This window comes from Lissotriton vulgaris, chromosome 5 (assembly GCF_964263255.1).
Source record: "Lissotriton vulgaris chromosome 5, aLisVul1.2, whole genome shotgun sequence".
Classification (NCBI taxonomy): Eukaryota; Metazoa; Chordata; class Amphibia; order Caudata; family Salamandridae; genus Lissotriton; species Lissotriton vulgaris.
The window spans coordinates 537,951,935-537,966,934 of NC_141693.1; the positions used below are offsets into that span (position 1 = coordinate 537,951,935).

Here is a 15,000-nt window from a genome sequence, read left to right on the forward strand (position 1 = left end):
TTGACGATCGAGCGACCCTCAGACAGGCGTAGCCCCGGGAGGAACCCGGGGCCGCAAGGTGCGTTCGAAGTGTTGATGATCAATGTGTCCTGCAATTCACACTAATTCTCGCAGCTAGCTGCGTTCTTCATCGACACGCGAGCCGAGTGATCCACCGCCAAGAGTCACAGGCAACTTTTTGAAAACGTTCGCCCACCTGCGGGTGCAGGAGAGGCGGGAGGAAGGCGACACCGTCCGTCCGCCGCCCGCGCGGCAAGACGGCCCCAGTGCCCCGTTCGAGGCTTCCCCTCTGGGAGTCAGACTGCACCGTTGGGAGAAAAAACCACTGCCAGGCGCTCGGCCCGGGAGCCCCCGCCTTCCCGCCCACCCGAGGGGGGCAAGGAAGGAAGAGGGGCTCCCAGTGCGACGGGAGCAGGCAGCCCCACAGCCGCCGGTCCCTCCCAGGGTAACCCGGGAGGGACCTCGCGAGTCTTCTAACCCCCTCGTCCCGGCCGCGAGGGACCAGGTCAAACCGGGGTACCTGGCAACGAGGGAGGGTCGCTCCACCTGCACGTCAGCCACCAGGGCGGCCCCGAGCCATGCCGTCGGGCTGGCGATCAGCCCACCACCGCCCCTTGCCCCGGTCGGAGGCGCCGGGACGGGGAAGAGCCAGGCGGCTTCCCCCCTTTCCGCACGCCTCCCACCGAGAGGTGCCGAGGTCCCCTCACAGGCCCTCGGCCCCTTCTCTTCTGGGACTCCCTGCCGCGCGAGAAGGGCCACTTCCCGGTCACCCGGAACCCGGTCGGAACCGGGACTCGGGCGTGGGAAGGGCCCAGCCGGCGCCAGGGCCTTTTCCAGGGAGGGGGTGGTGCCAGCCCGGGGAAGCAATGCCATTCGGTTTCCCCCCACCTGGGGGGACGTCGTGCCGGGTGAACTTGGATTCCGTCTCGGAGAGGGACAGGGGACAGGGGCCGCCCCCTGCCATCCCCGGTCCCTCACGCGTCGGTCGGGCCATTCCCCCGAGGGGGAAGATGCCCTCCGAAGTCCCGGTCCTTCACCCAAGCGCCCCATGTGGCCGCGGACCGCTCCACCGGGCCGGGGCACGCCAGGGCAGGGCCGGGCCCTGTGCCTACGGTGTGTGGTCTCAGGAGGCGGCCGAGGGCTTCGGGCTGGCGTCTTCGGTCGCTCGGGCCGCTCCGCCGTTAATGATCCTTCCGCAGGTTCACCTACGGAAACCTTGTTACGACTTTTACTTCCTCTAGATAGTCAAGTTTGATCGTCTTCTCGGCGCTCCGCCAGGGCCGTTGCCGACCCCGGCGGGGCCGATCCGAGGACCTCACTAAACCATCCAATCGGTAGTAGCGACGGGCGGTGTGTACAAAGGGCAGGGACTTAATCAACGCAAGCTTATGACCCGCACTTACTGGGAATTCCTCGTTCATGGGAAATAATTGCAATCCCCAATCCCTATCACGAACGGGGTTCAGCGGGTTACCCGCACCTGTCGGGGCTCTGGGGCTCCGGGGCTCTGTGCCTCCGGGCCTCCGGGGCTCTGGGGCTGCAGGGATGCAGGGCTCGGGGACTGCAGGGCTCCAAGGCTCGGGGGGCTGCAGGGCTCCGGGGCTTCAGGGCTGCAGGGCTCCAGGGCTCGGGGGCTCCAGGGCAGCAGGGCTGCAGGGCTCTGGGGCTCCATTGCTCCAGGGCTCCAGGCCTCCGGGGCTGCTGGGCTCCAAGGTTTCGGGCCTCCATGGCCCGGGAACCATGGAGCCCGTCCCGGGTACTTTCCCACTCTGCGGCCCGAAGGAGGAAGCCCCGAATGCCTGGGAGGTGCTGCTTGGGCATCGCTCATCTGGTCCCCAGCAGGGAACCACCAGCCCCGGGAGGGTGTTTGGGCATACCCCTGCACCTACTAATCCGGAGGAAAATTACTCCCCTTTCTTGTAATCCGTGCACTCGAGGTGACAGAGGGGACCCAGGGCACAAAAGTGCCCAACCTCCTGGAGCCCAGGATGGGATCCGGGAGGCGAATGGCACCTCATAAGGACTTCCAGGGAAGTCCGGCCATCTAGTCGCCCCATAGGAAAGAATTGCGGCCGACCAGATGGCCGAGGCGAGAGGGGCGACCTGATGGCCGGGACCGAAAGGACGCCCATCTGCCTGCCTCGGGCCTGTAGGGCTCAGGAGCTGCAGGGCTCCGGGGCTCCGGGGCTGCAGGGCTCGGGGACTGCAGGGCTCCACGGCTCGGGGGGCTGCAGGGCTCCGGGGCTCCAGGGCTCCAGGGCTGCTTGGCTCCAGGGCAGCAGTGCTCCAGGGCTCCAGGGCCCAGGACCCATGGAGCCTATCCCCGGTACTTTGCCACTCTGCGGCCTGGAGGAGGGAGCCCCGGATGCCTGGGAGGTGTTCCCCGGGCATCGCCCATCTGGTCCCCAGCAGGGAACCACCAGACCTGGGAGGGTGTTTGGGCATACCCTTGAACCTACTAATCCGGAGGAAAATGACCCCCCTTTCTTGTAATCTGTGCACTCGAGATGACAGAGGGGACCCAGGGCACAAACGTGCCCGACCTCCTGGAGCCCTGGCTGGGATCCGGGAGGCGAATGGCATCTCATAGGGACTTCCAGGGAAGTCCGGCCATTTAGTCGCCCCATAGGAAAGCATTGCGGGCGACCAGATGGCCGTGGCGAGAGGGGCGACCAGATGGCCGGGACCGAAATGACGCCAATCTGCCTGCCCCGGGCCTTTAGGGCTCAGGAGCTGCAGGGCTCCAGGGCTCCGGGGCTCTGGGGCTGCAGGGATGCAGGGCTCGGGGACTGCAGGGCTCCACGGCTCGGGGGGCTGCAGGGCTCCAGGGCTGCAGGGCTCCAGGGCTCTGGGGCTTCAGGGCAGCAGGGCTCCAGGGCTCCGGGGCTCCGGGGCTCCAGGGCCCGGGACCCATGGAGCCCATCCCGGGTACTTTCCCACTCTGCGGCCCGGAGGAGGGAGCCCCGAATGCCTGTGAGGTGCTGCCCGGGCATCGCTCATCTGGTCCCCAGCAGGGAACCACCAGCCCCGGGAGGGTGTTTGGGCATACCCTTGCACCTACTAATCCGGAACAAAATTACCCCCCTTTCTTGTAATCCGTGCACTCGAGGTGACAGAGGGGACCCAGGGCACAAAAGTGCCCAACCTCCTGGAGACCAGGATGGGATCCGGGAGGCAAATGGCACCTCATAGGGACTTCCAGGGAAGTCCGGCCATCTAGTCGCCCCATAGGAAAGAATTGCAGGCGACCAGATGGCCGAGGCGAGAGGGGCGACCTGATGGCTGGGACCGAAAGGACGCCAATCTGCCTGCCTCGGGCCTGTAGGGCTCAGGAGCTGCAGGGCTCCGGGGCTCCGGGGCTGCAGGGCTCGGGGACTGCAGGGCTCCACGGCTCGGGGGGCTGCAGGGCTCCAGGGCTGCAGGGCTCCGGGGCTGCTGGGCTCCAGGGCAGCAGGGCTCCAGGGCTCCAGGGCCCAGGACCCATGGAGCCTATCCCGGGTACTTTGCCATTCTGCGGCCCGGAGGAGGGAGCCCCGGATGCCTGGGAGGTGTTCCCCGGGCATCGCCCATCTGGTCCCCAGCAGGGAACCACCAGACCTGGGAGGGTGTTTGGGCATACCCTTGAACCTACTAATCCGGAGGAAAATTACCCCCCTTTCTTGTAATCTGTGCACTCGAGGTGACAGAGGGGACCCAGGGCGCAAACGTGCCCGACCTCCTGGAGCCCTGGCTGGGATCCGGGAGGCGAATGGCATCTCATAGGGACTTCCAGGGAAGTCCGGCCATTTAGTCGCCCCATAGGAAAGCATTGCGGGCGACCAGATGGCCGTGGCGAGAGGGGCGACCAGATGGCCGGGACCGAAATGACGCCAATCTGCCTGCCCCGGGCCTTTAGGGCTCAGGAGCTGCAGGGCTCCAGGGCTCCAGGGCTCCGGGGCTCCGGGGCTCTGGGGCTGCAGGGATGCAGGGCTCGGGGACTGCAGGGCTCCATGGCTCGGGGGGCTGCAGGGCTCCGGGGCTGCAGGGCTCCAGGGCTCCAGGGCTCCAGGGCTCCAGGGCTCCAGGGCTGCAGGGCTCTGGGGCTTCAGGGCAGCAGGGCTCCAGGGCTCCGGGGCTCCGGGGCTCCAGGGCCCGGGACCCATGGAGCCCGTCCCGGGTACTTTCCCACTCTGCGGCCCGGAGGAGGGAGCCCCGAATGCCTGTGAGGTGCTGCCCGGGCATCGCTCATCTGGTCCCCAGCAGGGAACCACCAGCCCCGGGAGGGTGTTTGGGCATACCCTTGCACCTACTAATCTGGAGGAAAATTACCCCCCTTTCTTGTTATCCGTGCACTCGAGGTGACAGAGGGGTCCCAGGGCACAAAAGTGCCCGACCTCCTGGAGCCCAGGATGGGATCCGGGAGGCGAATGGCACCTCATAGGGACTTCCAGGGAAGTCCGGCCATCTAGTCGCCCCATAGGAAAGAATTGCGGGCGACCAGATGGCCGAGGCGAGAGGGGCGACCTGATGGCCGGGACCGAAAGGACGCCAATCTGCCTGCCTAGGGCCTGTAGGGCTCAGGAGCTGCAGGGCTCCGGGGCTCCGGGGCTGCAGGGCTCGGGGACTGCAGGGCTCCACGGCTCGGGGGGCTGCAGGGCTCCGGGGCTCCAGGGCTCCAGGGCTCCAGGGCTCCAGGGCTGCAGGGCTCTGGGGCTGCAGGGATGCAGGGCTGGGGGACTGCAGGGCTCCACGGCTCTGGGGGCTGCAGGGCTCCGGGGCTGCAGGGCTCCAGGGCTGCGGGGCTCCAGGGCTCTGGGGCTTCAGGGCAGCAGGGCTCCGGGGCTCCGGGGCTCCAGGGCCCAGGACCCATGGAGCCCGTCCCGGGTACTTTCCCACTCTCAGGCCCGGAGGAGTGAGCCCCGAATGCCTGGGAGGTGCTGCCCGGGCATCGCTCATCTGGTCCCAGCAGGGAACCACCAGCCCCGGGAGGGTGTTTGGGCATACCCCTGCACCTACTAATCCGGAGGAAAATTACCCCCCTTTCTTGTAATCCGTTCACTCGAGGTGACAGAGGGGACCCAGGGCACAAAAGTGCCCGACCTCCTGGAGCCCAGGATGGGATCCAGGAGGCGAATGGCACCTCATAGGGACTTCCAGGGAAGTCCGGCCATCTAGTCGCCCCATAGGAAAGAATTGCGGGCGACCAGATGGCCGAGGCGAGAGGGTCGACCTGATGGCCGGGACCGAAAGGACGCCAATCTGCCTGCCTCGGGCCTGTAGGGCTCAGGAGCTGCAGGGCTCCGGGGCTGCAGGGCTCGGGGACTGCAGGACTCCATGGCTCGGGGGCTGCAGGGCTCCGGGGCTCCAGGGCTCCAGGGCTCCAGGGCTGCAGGGCTCCGGGGCTGCTGGGCTCCAGGGCAGCAGGGCTCCAGGGCTCCAGGGCCCAGGACCCATGGAGCCTTTCCCGGGTACTTTGCCACTCTGCGGCCCGGAGGAGGCAGCCCCGGATGCCTGGGAGGTGTTCCCGGGCATCGCCCATCTGGTCCCCAGCAGGGAACCACCAGACCTGGGAGGGTGTTTGGGCATACCCTTGCACTTACTAATCCGGAGGAAAATTACCCCCCTTTCTTGTAATCTGTGCACTCGAGGTGACAGAGGGGACCCAGGGCGCAAACGTGCCCGACCTCCTGGAGCCCTGTCTCGGATCCGGGAGGCGAATGGCATCTCATAGGGACTTCCAGGGAAATCCGGCCATCTAGTCGCCCCATAGGAAAGCATTGCGGGCGACCAGATGGCCGTGGCGAGAGGGGCGACCAGATGGCCGGGACCGAAATGACGCCAATCTGCCTGCCCCGGGCCTTTAGGGCTCAGGAGCTGCAGGGCTCCAGGGCTCCGGGGCTCCGGGGCTCTGGGGCTGCAGGGATGCAGGGCTCGGGGACTGCAGGGCTCCACGGCTCCGGGGGGCTCCAGGGCTCCAGGGCTCCCAGGCTCCAGTGCTAAAGGGCTCCAGGGCTCTGGGGCTTCAGGGCAGCAGGGCTCCAGGGCTCCGGGGCTCCAGGGCCCGGGACCCATGGAGCCCGTCCCGGGTACTTTCCCACTCTGCGGCCCGGAGGAGGGAGCCCCGAATGCCTGGGAGGTGCTGCCCGGGCATCGCTCATCTGGTCCCCAGCAGGGACCACCAGCCCCGGGAGGGTGTTTGGGCATACCCTTGCACGTACTAATCCGGAGGAAAATTACCCCCCTTTCTTGTAATCCGTGCACTCGAGGTGACAGAGGGGACACAGGGCACAAAAGTGCCCGACCTCCTGGAGCCCAGGATGGGATCCAGGAGGCGAATGGCACCTCATAGGGACTTCCAGGGAAGTCCGGCCATCTAGTCGCCCCATAGGAAAGAATTGCGGGCGACCAGATGGCCGAGGCGAGAGGGTCGACCTGATGGCCGGGACCGAAAGGACGCCAATCTGCCTGCCTCGGGCCTGTAGGGCTCAGGAGCTGCAGGGCTCCGGGGCTGCAGGGCTCGGGGACTGCAGGACTCCATGGCTCGGGGGGCTGCAGGGCTCCGGGGCTCCAGGGCTCCAGGGCTCCAGGGCTGCAGGGCTCCGGGGCTGCTGGGCTCCAGGGTAGCAGGGCTCCAGGGCTCCAGGGCCCAGGACCCATGGAGCCTTTCCCGGGTACTTTGCCACTCTGCGGCCCGGAGGAGGCAGCCCCGGATGCCTGGGAGGTGTTCCCGGGCATCGCCCATCTGGTCCCCAGCAGGGAACCACCAGACCTGGGAGGGTGTTTGGGCATACCCTTGCACCTACTAATCCGGAGGAAAATTACCCCCCTTTCTTGTAATCTGTGCACTCGAGGTGACAGAGGGGACCCAGGGCGCAAACGTGCCCGACCTCCTGGAGCCCTGTCTCGGATCCGGGAGGCGAATGGCATCTCATAGGGACTTCCAGGGAAATCCGGCCATCTAGTCGCCCCATAGGAAAGCATTGCGGGCGACCAGATGGCCGTGGCGAGAGGGGCAACCAGATGGCCGGGACCGAAATGACGCCAATCTGCCTGCCCCGGGCCTTTAGGGCTCAGGAGCCGCAGGGCTCCAGGGCTCCGGGGCTCCGGGGCTCTGGGGCTGCAGGGATGCAGGGCTCGGGGACTGCAGGGCTCCACGGCTCCGGGGGGCTCCAGGGCTCCAGGGCTCCCAGGCTCCAGTGCTAAAGGGCTCCAGGGTTCTGGGGCTTCAGGGCAGCAGGGCTCCAGGGCCCGGGACCCATGGAGCCCGTCCCGGGTACTTTCCCACTCTGCGGCCCGGAGGAGGGAGCCCCGAATGCCTGGGAGGTGCTGCCCGGGCATCGCTCATCTGGTCCCCAGCAGGGACCACCAGCCCCGGGAGGGTGTTTGGGCATACCCTTGCACGTACTAATCCGGAGGAAAATTACCCCCCTTTCTTGTAATCCGTGCACTCGAGGTGACAGAGGGGACCCAGGGCACAAAAGTGCCCGACCTCCTGGAGCCCAGGATGGGATCCGGGAGGCGAATGGCACCTCATAGGGACTTCCAGGGAAGTCCGGCCATCTAGTCGCCCCATGGGAAAGAATTGCGGGCGACCAGATGGCCGAGGCGAGAGGGGCGACCTGATGGCCGGGACCGAAAGGACGCCAATCTGCCTGCCTCGGGCCTGTAGGGCTCAGGAGCTGCAGGGCTCCGGGGCTGCAGGGCTCGGGGACTGCAGGACTCCACGGCTCGGGGGCTGCAGGGCTCCGGGGATCCAGGGCTCCAGGGCTCCAGGGCTCCAGGGCTCCAGGGCTCCAGGGCTCCAGGGCTCCAGGGCTCCAGGGCTGCAGGGCTCCGGGGCTGCTGGGCTCCAGGGCAGCAGGGCTCCAGGGCTCCAGGGCTCCAGGGCTCCAGTGCTGCAGGGCTCCAGGGCTCTGGGGCTTCAGGGCAGCAGGGCTCCAGGGCTCCGGGGCTCCAGGGCCCGGGACCCATGGAGCCCGTCCCGGGTACTTTCCCACTCTGCGGCCCGGAGGAGGGAGCCCCGAATGCCTGGGAGGTGCTGCCCGGGCATCGCTCATCTGGTCCCCAGCAGGAACCACCAGCCCCGGGAGGGTGTTTGGGCATACCCTTGCACGTACTAATCCGGAGGAAAATTACCCCCCTTTCTTGTAATCCGTGCACTCGAGGTGACAGAGGGGACCCAGGGCACAAAAGTGCCCGACCTCCTGGAGCCCAGGATGGGATCCGGGAGGCGAATGGCACCTCATAGGGACTTCCAGGGAAGTCCGGCCATCTAGTCGCCCCATAGGAAAGAATTGCGGGCGACCAGATGGCCGAGGCGAGAGGGGCGACCTGATGGCCTGGACCGAAAGGACGCCAATCTGCCTGCCTCGGGCCTGTAGGGCTCAGGAGCTGCAGGGCTCCGGGGCTGCAGGGCTCGGGGACTGCAGGACTCCACGGCTCGGGGGGCTGCAGGGCTCCGGGGCTCCAGAGCTCCAGGGCTCCAGGGCTGCAGGGCTCCGGGGCTGATGGGCTCCAGGGCAGCAGGGCTCCAGGGCTCCAGGGCCCAGGACCCATGGAGCCTTTCCCGGGTACTTTGCCACTCTGCGGCCCGGAGGAGGGAGCCCCGGATGCCTGGGAGGTGTTCCCGGGCATCGCCCATCTGGTCCCCAGCAGGGAACCACCAGACCTGGGAGGGTGTTTGGGCATACCCTTGCACCTACTAATCCGGAGGAAAATGACCCCCCTTTCTTGTAATCTGTGCACTCGAGGTGACAGAGGGGACCCAGGGCGCAAACGTGCCCGACCTCCTGGAGCCCTGTCTCAGATCCGGGAGGCGAATGGCATCTCATAGGGACTTCCAGGGAAATCCGGCCATCTAGTCGCCCCATAGGAAAGCATTGCGGGCGACCAGATGGCCGTGGCGAGAGGGGCGACCAGATGGCCGGGACCGAAATGACGCCAATCTGCCTGCCCCGGGCCTTTAGGGCTCAGGAGCTGCAGGGCTCCAGGGCTCCGGGGCTCCGGGGCTCTGGGGCTGCAGGGATGCAGGGCTCGGGGACTGCAGGGCTCCACGGCTCGGGGGGCTGCAGGGCTCCGGGGCTGCAGGGCTCCAGGGCTCCAGGGCTCCAGGGCTCCAGTGCTAAAGGGCTCCAGGGCTCTGGGGCTTCAGGGCAGCAGGGCTCCAGGGCTCCGGGGCTCCAGGGCCCGGGACCCATGGAGCCCGTCCCGGGTACTTTCCCACTCTGCGGCCCGGAGGAGGGAGCCCCGAATGCCTGGGAGGTGCTGCCCGGGCATCGCTCATCTGGTCCCCAGCAGGGACCACCAGCCCCGGGAGGGTGTTTGGGCATACCCTTGCACGTACTAATCCGGAGGAAAATTACCCCCCTTTCTTGTAATCCGTGCACTCGAGGTGACAGAGGGGACCCAGGGCACAAAAGTGCCCGACCTCCTGGAGCCCAGGATGGGATCCGGGAGGCGAATGGCACCTCATAGGGACTTCCAGGGAAGTCCGGCCATCTAGTCGCCCCATAGGAAAGAATAGCGGGCGACCAGATGGCCGAGGCGAGAGGGGCGACCTGATGGCCGGGACCGAAAGGATGCCAATCTGCCTGCCTCGGGCCTGTAGGGCTCAGGAGCTGCAGGGCTCCGGGGCTGCAGGGCTCGGGACTGCAGGACTCCACGGCTCGGGGGGGGGGGCTGCAGGGCTCCGGGGCTCCAGGGCTCCAGGGCTCCAGGGCTGCAGGGCTCCGGGGCTCCAGGGCTGCTGGGCTCCAGGGCAGCAGGGCTCCAGGGCCCAGGACCCATGGAGCCTATCCCGGGTACTTTGCCACTCTGCGGCCCGGAGGAGGGAGCCCCGGATGCCTGGGAGGTGTTCCCCGGGCATCGCCCATCTGGTCCCCAGCAGGGAACCACCAGACCTGGGAGGGTGTTTGGGCATACCCTTGCACCTACTAATCCGGAGGAAAATTACCCCCCTTTCTTGTAATCTGTGCACTCGAGGTGACAGAGGGGACCCAGGGCACGAACGTGCCCGACCTCCTGGAGCCCTGGCTGGGATCCGGGAGGCGAATGGCATCTCATAGGGACTTCCAGGGAAGTCCGGCCATCTAGTCGCCCCATAGGAAAGAATTGCGGGCGACCAGAAGGCCGAGGCGAGAGGGGCGACCTGATGGCCGGGACCGAAAGGACGCCAATCTGAATGCCTCGGGCCTGTAGGGCTCAGAAGCTGCAGGGCTCCGGGGCTCCGGGGCTGCAGGGCTCGGGGACTGCAGGGCTCCACGGCTCGGGGGGCTGCAGGGCTCCGGGGCTCCAGGGCTCCAGGGCTCCAGGGCTCCAGGGCTGCAGGGCTCCGGGGCTGCTGTGCTCCAGGGCAGCAGGGCTCCAGGGCTCCAGGGCCCAGGACCCATGGAGCCTATCCCTGGTACTTTGCCACTCTGCGGCCCGGAGGAGGGAGCCCTTTATGCCTGGGAGGTGTTCCCCGGGCATCGCCTATCTGGTCCCCAGCAGGGAACTACCAGACCTGGGAGGGTGTTTGGGCATACCCTTGCACCTACTAATCCGGAGGAAAATTACCCCCCTTTCTTGTAATCTGTGCACTCGAGGTGACAGAGGGGACCCAGGGTGCAAACGTGCCCGACCTCCTGGAGCCCTGGCTGGGATCCGGGAGGCGAATGGCATCTCATAGGGACTTCCAGGGAAGTCCGGCCATCTAGTCGCCCCATAGGAAAGCATTGCGGGCGACCAGATGGCCGTGGCGAGAGGGGCGACCAGATGGCCGGGACCGAAATGACGCCAATCTGCCTGCCCCGGGCCTTTAGGGCTCAGGAGCTGCAGGGCTCCAGGGCTCCGGGGCTCCGGGGCTCTGGGGCTGCAGGGATGCAGGGCTCGGGGACTGCAGGGCTCCACGGCTCTGGGGGCTGCAGGGCTCCAGGGCTGCGGGGCTCCAGGGCTCTGGGGCTTCAGGGCAGCAGGGCTCCGGGGCTCCGGGGCTTCAGGGCCCAGGACCCATGGAGCCCGTCCCTGGTACTTTCCCACTCTGCGGCCCGGAGGAGGGAGCCCCGAATGCCTGGGAGGTGCTGCCCGGGCATCGCTCATCTGGTCCCCAGCAGGGAACCACCAGCCCCGGGAGGGTGTTTGGGCATACCCTTGCACCTACTAATCCGGAGGAAAATTACCCCCCTTTCTTGTAATCCGTGCACTCGAGGTGACAGAGGGGACCCAGGGCACAAAAATGCCCGACCTCCTGGAGCCCAGGATGGGATCCGGGAGGCGAATGGCACCTCATAGGGACTTCCAGGGAAGTCCGGCCATCTAGTCGCCCCATAGAAAAGAATTGCGGGCGACCAGATGGCCGAGGTGAGAGGGGCGACCTGATGGCCGGGACTGAAAGGACGCCAATCTGCCTGCCTCGGGCCTGTAGGGCTCAGGAGCTGCAGGGCTCCGGAGCTCCGGGGCTGCAGGGCTCGGGGACTGCAGGGCTCCATGGCTCGGGGGGCCGCAGGGCTTCGGGGCTCCAGGGCTCCAGGGCTGCAGGGCTGCAGGGCTGCAGGGCTCCGGGGCTGCTGGGCTCCAGGGCAGCAGGGCTCCAGGGCTCCAGGGCCCAGGACCCATGGAGCCTATCCCGGGTACTTTGCCACTCTGCGCCCTGGAGGAGGGAGCCCCGGATGCCTGGGAGGTGTTCCCCGGGCATCGCCCATCTGGTCCCCAGCAGGGAACCACCAGACCTGGGAGGGTGTTTGGGCATACCCTTGCACCTACTAATCCGGAGGAAAATTACCCCCCTTTCTTGTAATCTGTGGACTTGAGGTGACAGAGGGGACCCAGGGCGCAAACGTGCCCGACCTTCTGGAGCCCTGTCTCAGATCCGGGAGGCGAATGGCATCTCATAGGGACTTCCAGGGAAATCCGGCCATCTAGTCGCCCCATAGGAAAGCATTGCGGGCGACCAGATGGCCGTGGCGAGAGGGGCGACCAGATGGCCGGGACCGAAATGACGCCAATCTGCCTGCCCCGGGCCTTTAGGGCTCAGGAGCTGCAGGGCTCCAGGGCTCCGGGGCTCCGGGGCCCTGGGGCTGCAGGGATGCAGGGCTCGGGGACTGCAGGGCTCCACGGCTCGGGGGGCTGCAGGGCTCCGGGGCTGCAGGGCTCCAGGGCTCCAGGGCTCCAGGGCTCCAGTGCTGCAGGGCTCCAGGGCTCTGGGGCTTCAGGGCAGCAGGGCTCCAGGGCTCCGGGGCTCCAGGGCCCAGGACCCATGGAGCCCGTCCCGGGTACTTTCCCACTCTGCGGCCCGGAGGAGGGAGCCCCGAATGCCTGGGAGGTGCTGCCCGGGCATCGCTCATCTGGTCCCCAGCAGGGACCACCAGCCCCGGGAGGGTGTTTGGGCATACCCTTGCACGTACTAATCCGGAGGAAAATTACCCCCCTTTCTTGTAATCCGTGCACTCGAGGTGACAGAGGGGACCCAGGGCACAAAAGTGCCCGACCTCCTGGAGCCCAGGATGGGATCCGGGAGGCGAATGGCACCTCATAGGGACTTCCAGGGAAGTCCGGCCATCTAGTCGCCCCATAGGAAAGAATTGCGGGCGACCAGATGGCCGAGGCGAGAGGGGCGACCTGATGCCCGGGACCGAAAGGACGCCAATCTGCCTGCCTCGGGCCTGTAGGGCTCAGGAGCTGCAGGGCTCCGGGGCTGCAGGGCTCGGGGAATGCAGGACTCCACGGCTCGGGGGGCTGCAGGGCTCCGGGGCTCCAGAGCTCCAGGGCTCCAGGGCTGCAGGGCTCCGGGGCTGCTGGGCTCCAGGGCAGCAGTGCTCCAGGGCTCCAGGGCCCAGGACCCATGGAGCCTTTCCCGGGTACTTTGCCACTCTGCGGCCCGGAGGAGGGAGCCCCGGATGCCTGGGAGGTGTTCCCGGGCATCGCCCATCTGGTCCCCAGCAGGGAACCACCAGACCTGGGAGGGTGTTTGGGCATACCCTTGCACCTACTAATCCGGAGGAAAATTACCCCCCTTTCTTGTAATCTGTGCACTCGAGGTGACAGAGGGGACCCAGGGCGCAAACGTGCCCGACTTCCTGGAGCCCTGTCTCGGATCCGGGAGGCGAATGGCATCTCATAGGGACTTCCAGGGAAATCCGGCCATCTAGTCGCCCCATAGGAAAGCATTGCGGGTGACCAGATGGCCGTGGCGAGAGGGGCGACCAGATGGCCGGGACCGAAATGACGCCAATCTGCCTGCCCCGGGCCTTTAGGGCTCAGGAGCTGCAGGGTTCCAGGGCTCCGGGGCTCTGGGGCTGCAGGGATGCAGGGCTCGGGGACTGCAGGGCTCCACGGCTCGGGGGGCTGCAGGGCTCCGGGGCTGCAGGGCTCCAGGGCTCCAGGGCTCCAGTGCTAAAGGGCTCCAGGGCTCTGGGGCTTCAGGGCAGCAGGGCTCCAGGGCTCCAGGGCTCCGGGGCTCCAGGGCCCGGGACCCATGGAGCCCGTCCCGGGTACTTTCCCAGTCTGCGGCCCGGAGGAGGGAGCCCCGAATGCCTGGGAGGTGCTGCCCGGGCATCGCTCATCTGGTCCCCAGCAGGGACCACCAGCCCCGGGAGGGTGTTTGGGCATACCCTTGCACGTACTAATCCGGAGGAAAATTACCCCCCTTTCTTGTAATCCGTGCACTCGAGGTGACAGAGGGGACCCAGGGCACAAAAGTGCCCGACCTCCTGGAGCCCAGGATGGGATCCGGGAGGCGAATGGCATCTCATAGGGACTTCCAGGGAAGTCCGGCCATCTAGTCGCCCCATAGGAAAGCATTGCGGGCGACCAGATGGCCGTGGCGAGAGGGCCGACCAGATGGCCGGGACCGAAATGATGCCAATCTGCCTGCCCCGGGCCTTTAGGGCTCAGGAGCTGCAGGGCTCCAGGGCTCCGGGGCTCCGGGGCTCTGGGGCTGCAGGGATGCAGGGCTCGGGGACTGCAGGGCTCCACGGCTCTGGGGGCTGCAGGGCTCCGGGGCTGCAGGGCTCCAGGGCTGCAGGGCTCCAGGGCTCTGGGGCTTCAGGGCAGCAGGGCTCCAGGGCTCCAGCGCTCCAGGGCCCAGGACCCATGGAGCCCGTCCTGGGTACTTTCCCACTCTGCGGCCCGGAGGAGGGAGCCCCAGATGCCTGGGAGGTGCTGCCCGGGCATCGCTCATCTGGTCCCCAGCAGGGAACCACCAGCCCCGGGAGGGTGTTTGGGCATACCCTTGCACCTACTAATCCGGAGGAAAATTACCCCCTTTTCTTGTAATCCGTGCACTCGAGGTGACAGAGGGGACCCAGGGCACAAAAGTGCCCGACCTCCTGGAGCCCAGGATGGGATCCGGGAGGTGAATGGCACCTCATAGGGACTTCCAGGGAAGTCCGGCCATCTAGTCGCCCCATAGGAAAGCATTGCGGGCGACCAGATGGCCGTGGTGAGAGGGGCGACCTGATGGCCGGGACCGAAATGACACCAATCTGCCTGCCCCGGGCCTTTAGGGCTCAGGAGCTGCAGGGCTCCAGGGCTCCGGGGCTCCGGGGCTCCGGGGCTCTGGGGCTGCAGGGATGCAGGGCTCGGGGACTGCAGGGCTCCACGGCTCTGGGGGCTGCAGGGCTCCGGGGCTGCAGGGCTCCAGGGCTGCAGGGCTCCAGGGCTTCAGGGCAGCAGGGCTCCAGGGCTCCGGGGCTCCGGGGCTCCAGGGCCCAGGACCCATGGAGCCCGTCCCGGGTACTTTCCCACTCTGCGGCCCGGAGGAGGGAGCCCCGAATGCCTGGGAGGTGCTGCCCGGGCATCGCTCATCTGGTCCCCAGCAGGGAACCACCAGCCCCGGGAGGTTGTTTGGGCATACCCTTGCACCTACTAACCCGGAGGAAAATTACCCCCCTTTCTTGTAATCCGTGCACTCGATATGACAGAGGGGACCCAGGGCACAAAAGTGCCCGACCTCCTGGAGCCCAGGATGGGATCCGGGAGGCGAATGGCACCTCATAGGGACTTCCAGGGAAGTCCGGCCATCTAGTCCCCCTTATAGGAAAGAAT

The 15,000-nt window shown here is 67.1% G+C and overlaps 1 non-coding gene across 1 annotated transcript; it reads right to left on the reverse strand.

The window, feature by feature from the left end:
• Positions 1–12: 12 nt before the first annotated feature.
• LOC147711200 (5.8S ribosomal RNA) lies at positions 13–166 on the reverse strand. The gene has a single exon (XR_015296408.1). It is a non-coding gene; the product is annotated as a 5.8S ribosomal RNA (ribosomal RNA).
• Between the last annotated feature and the right edge of the window lie 14,834 nt (positions 167–15,000).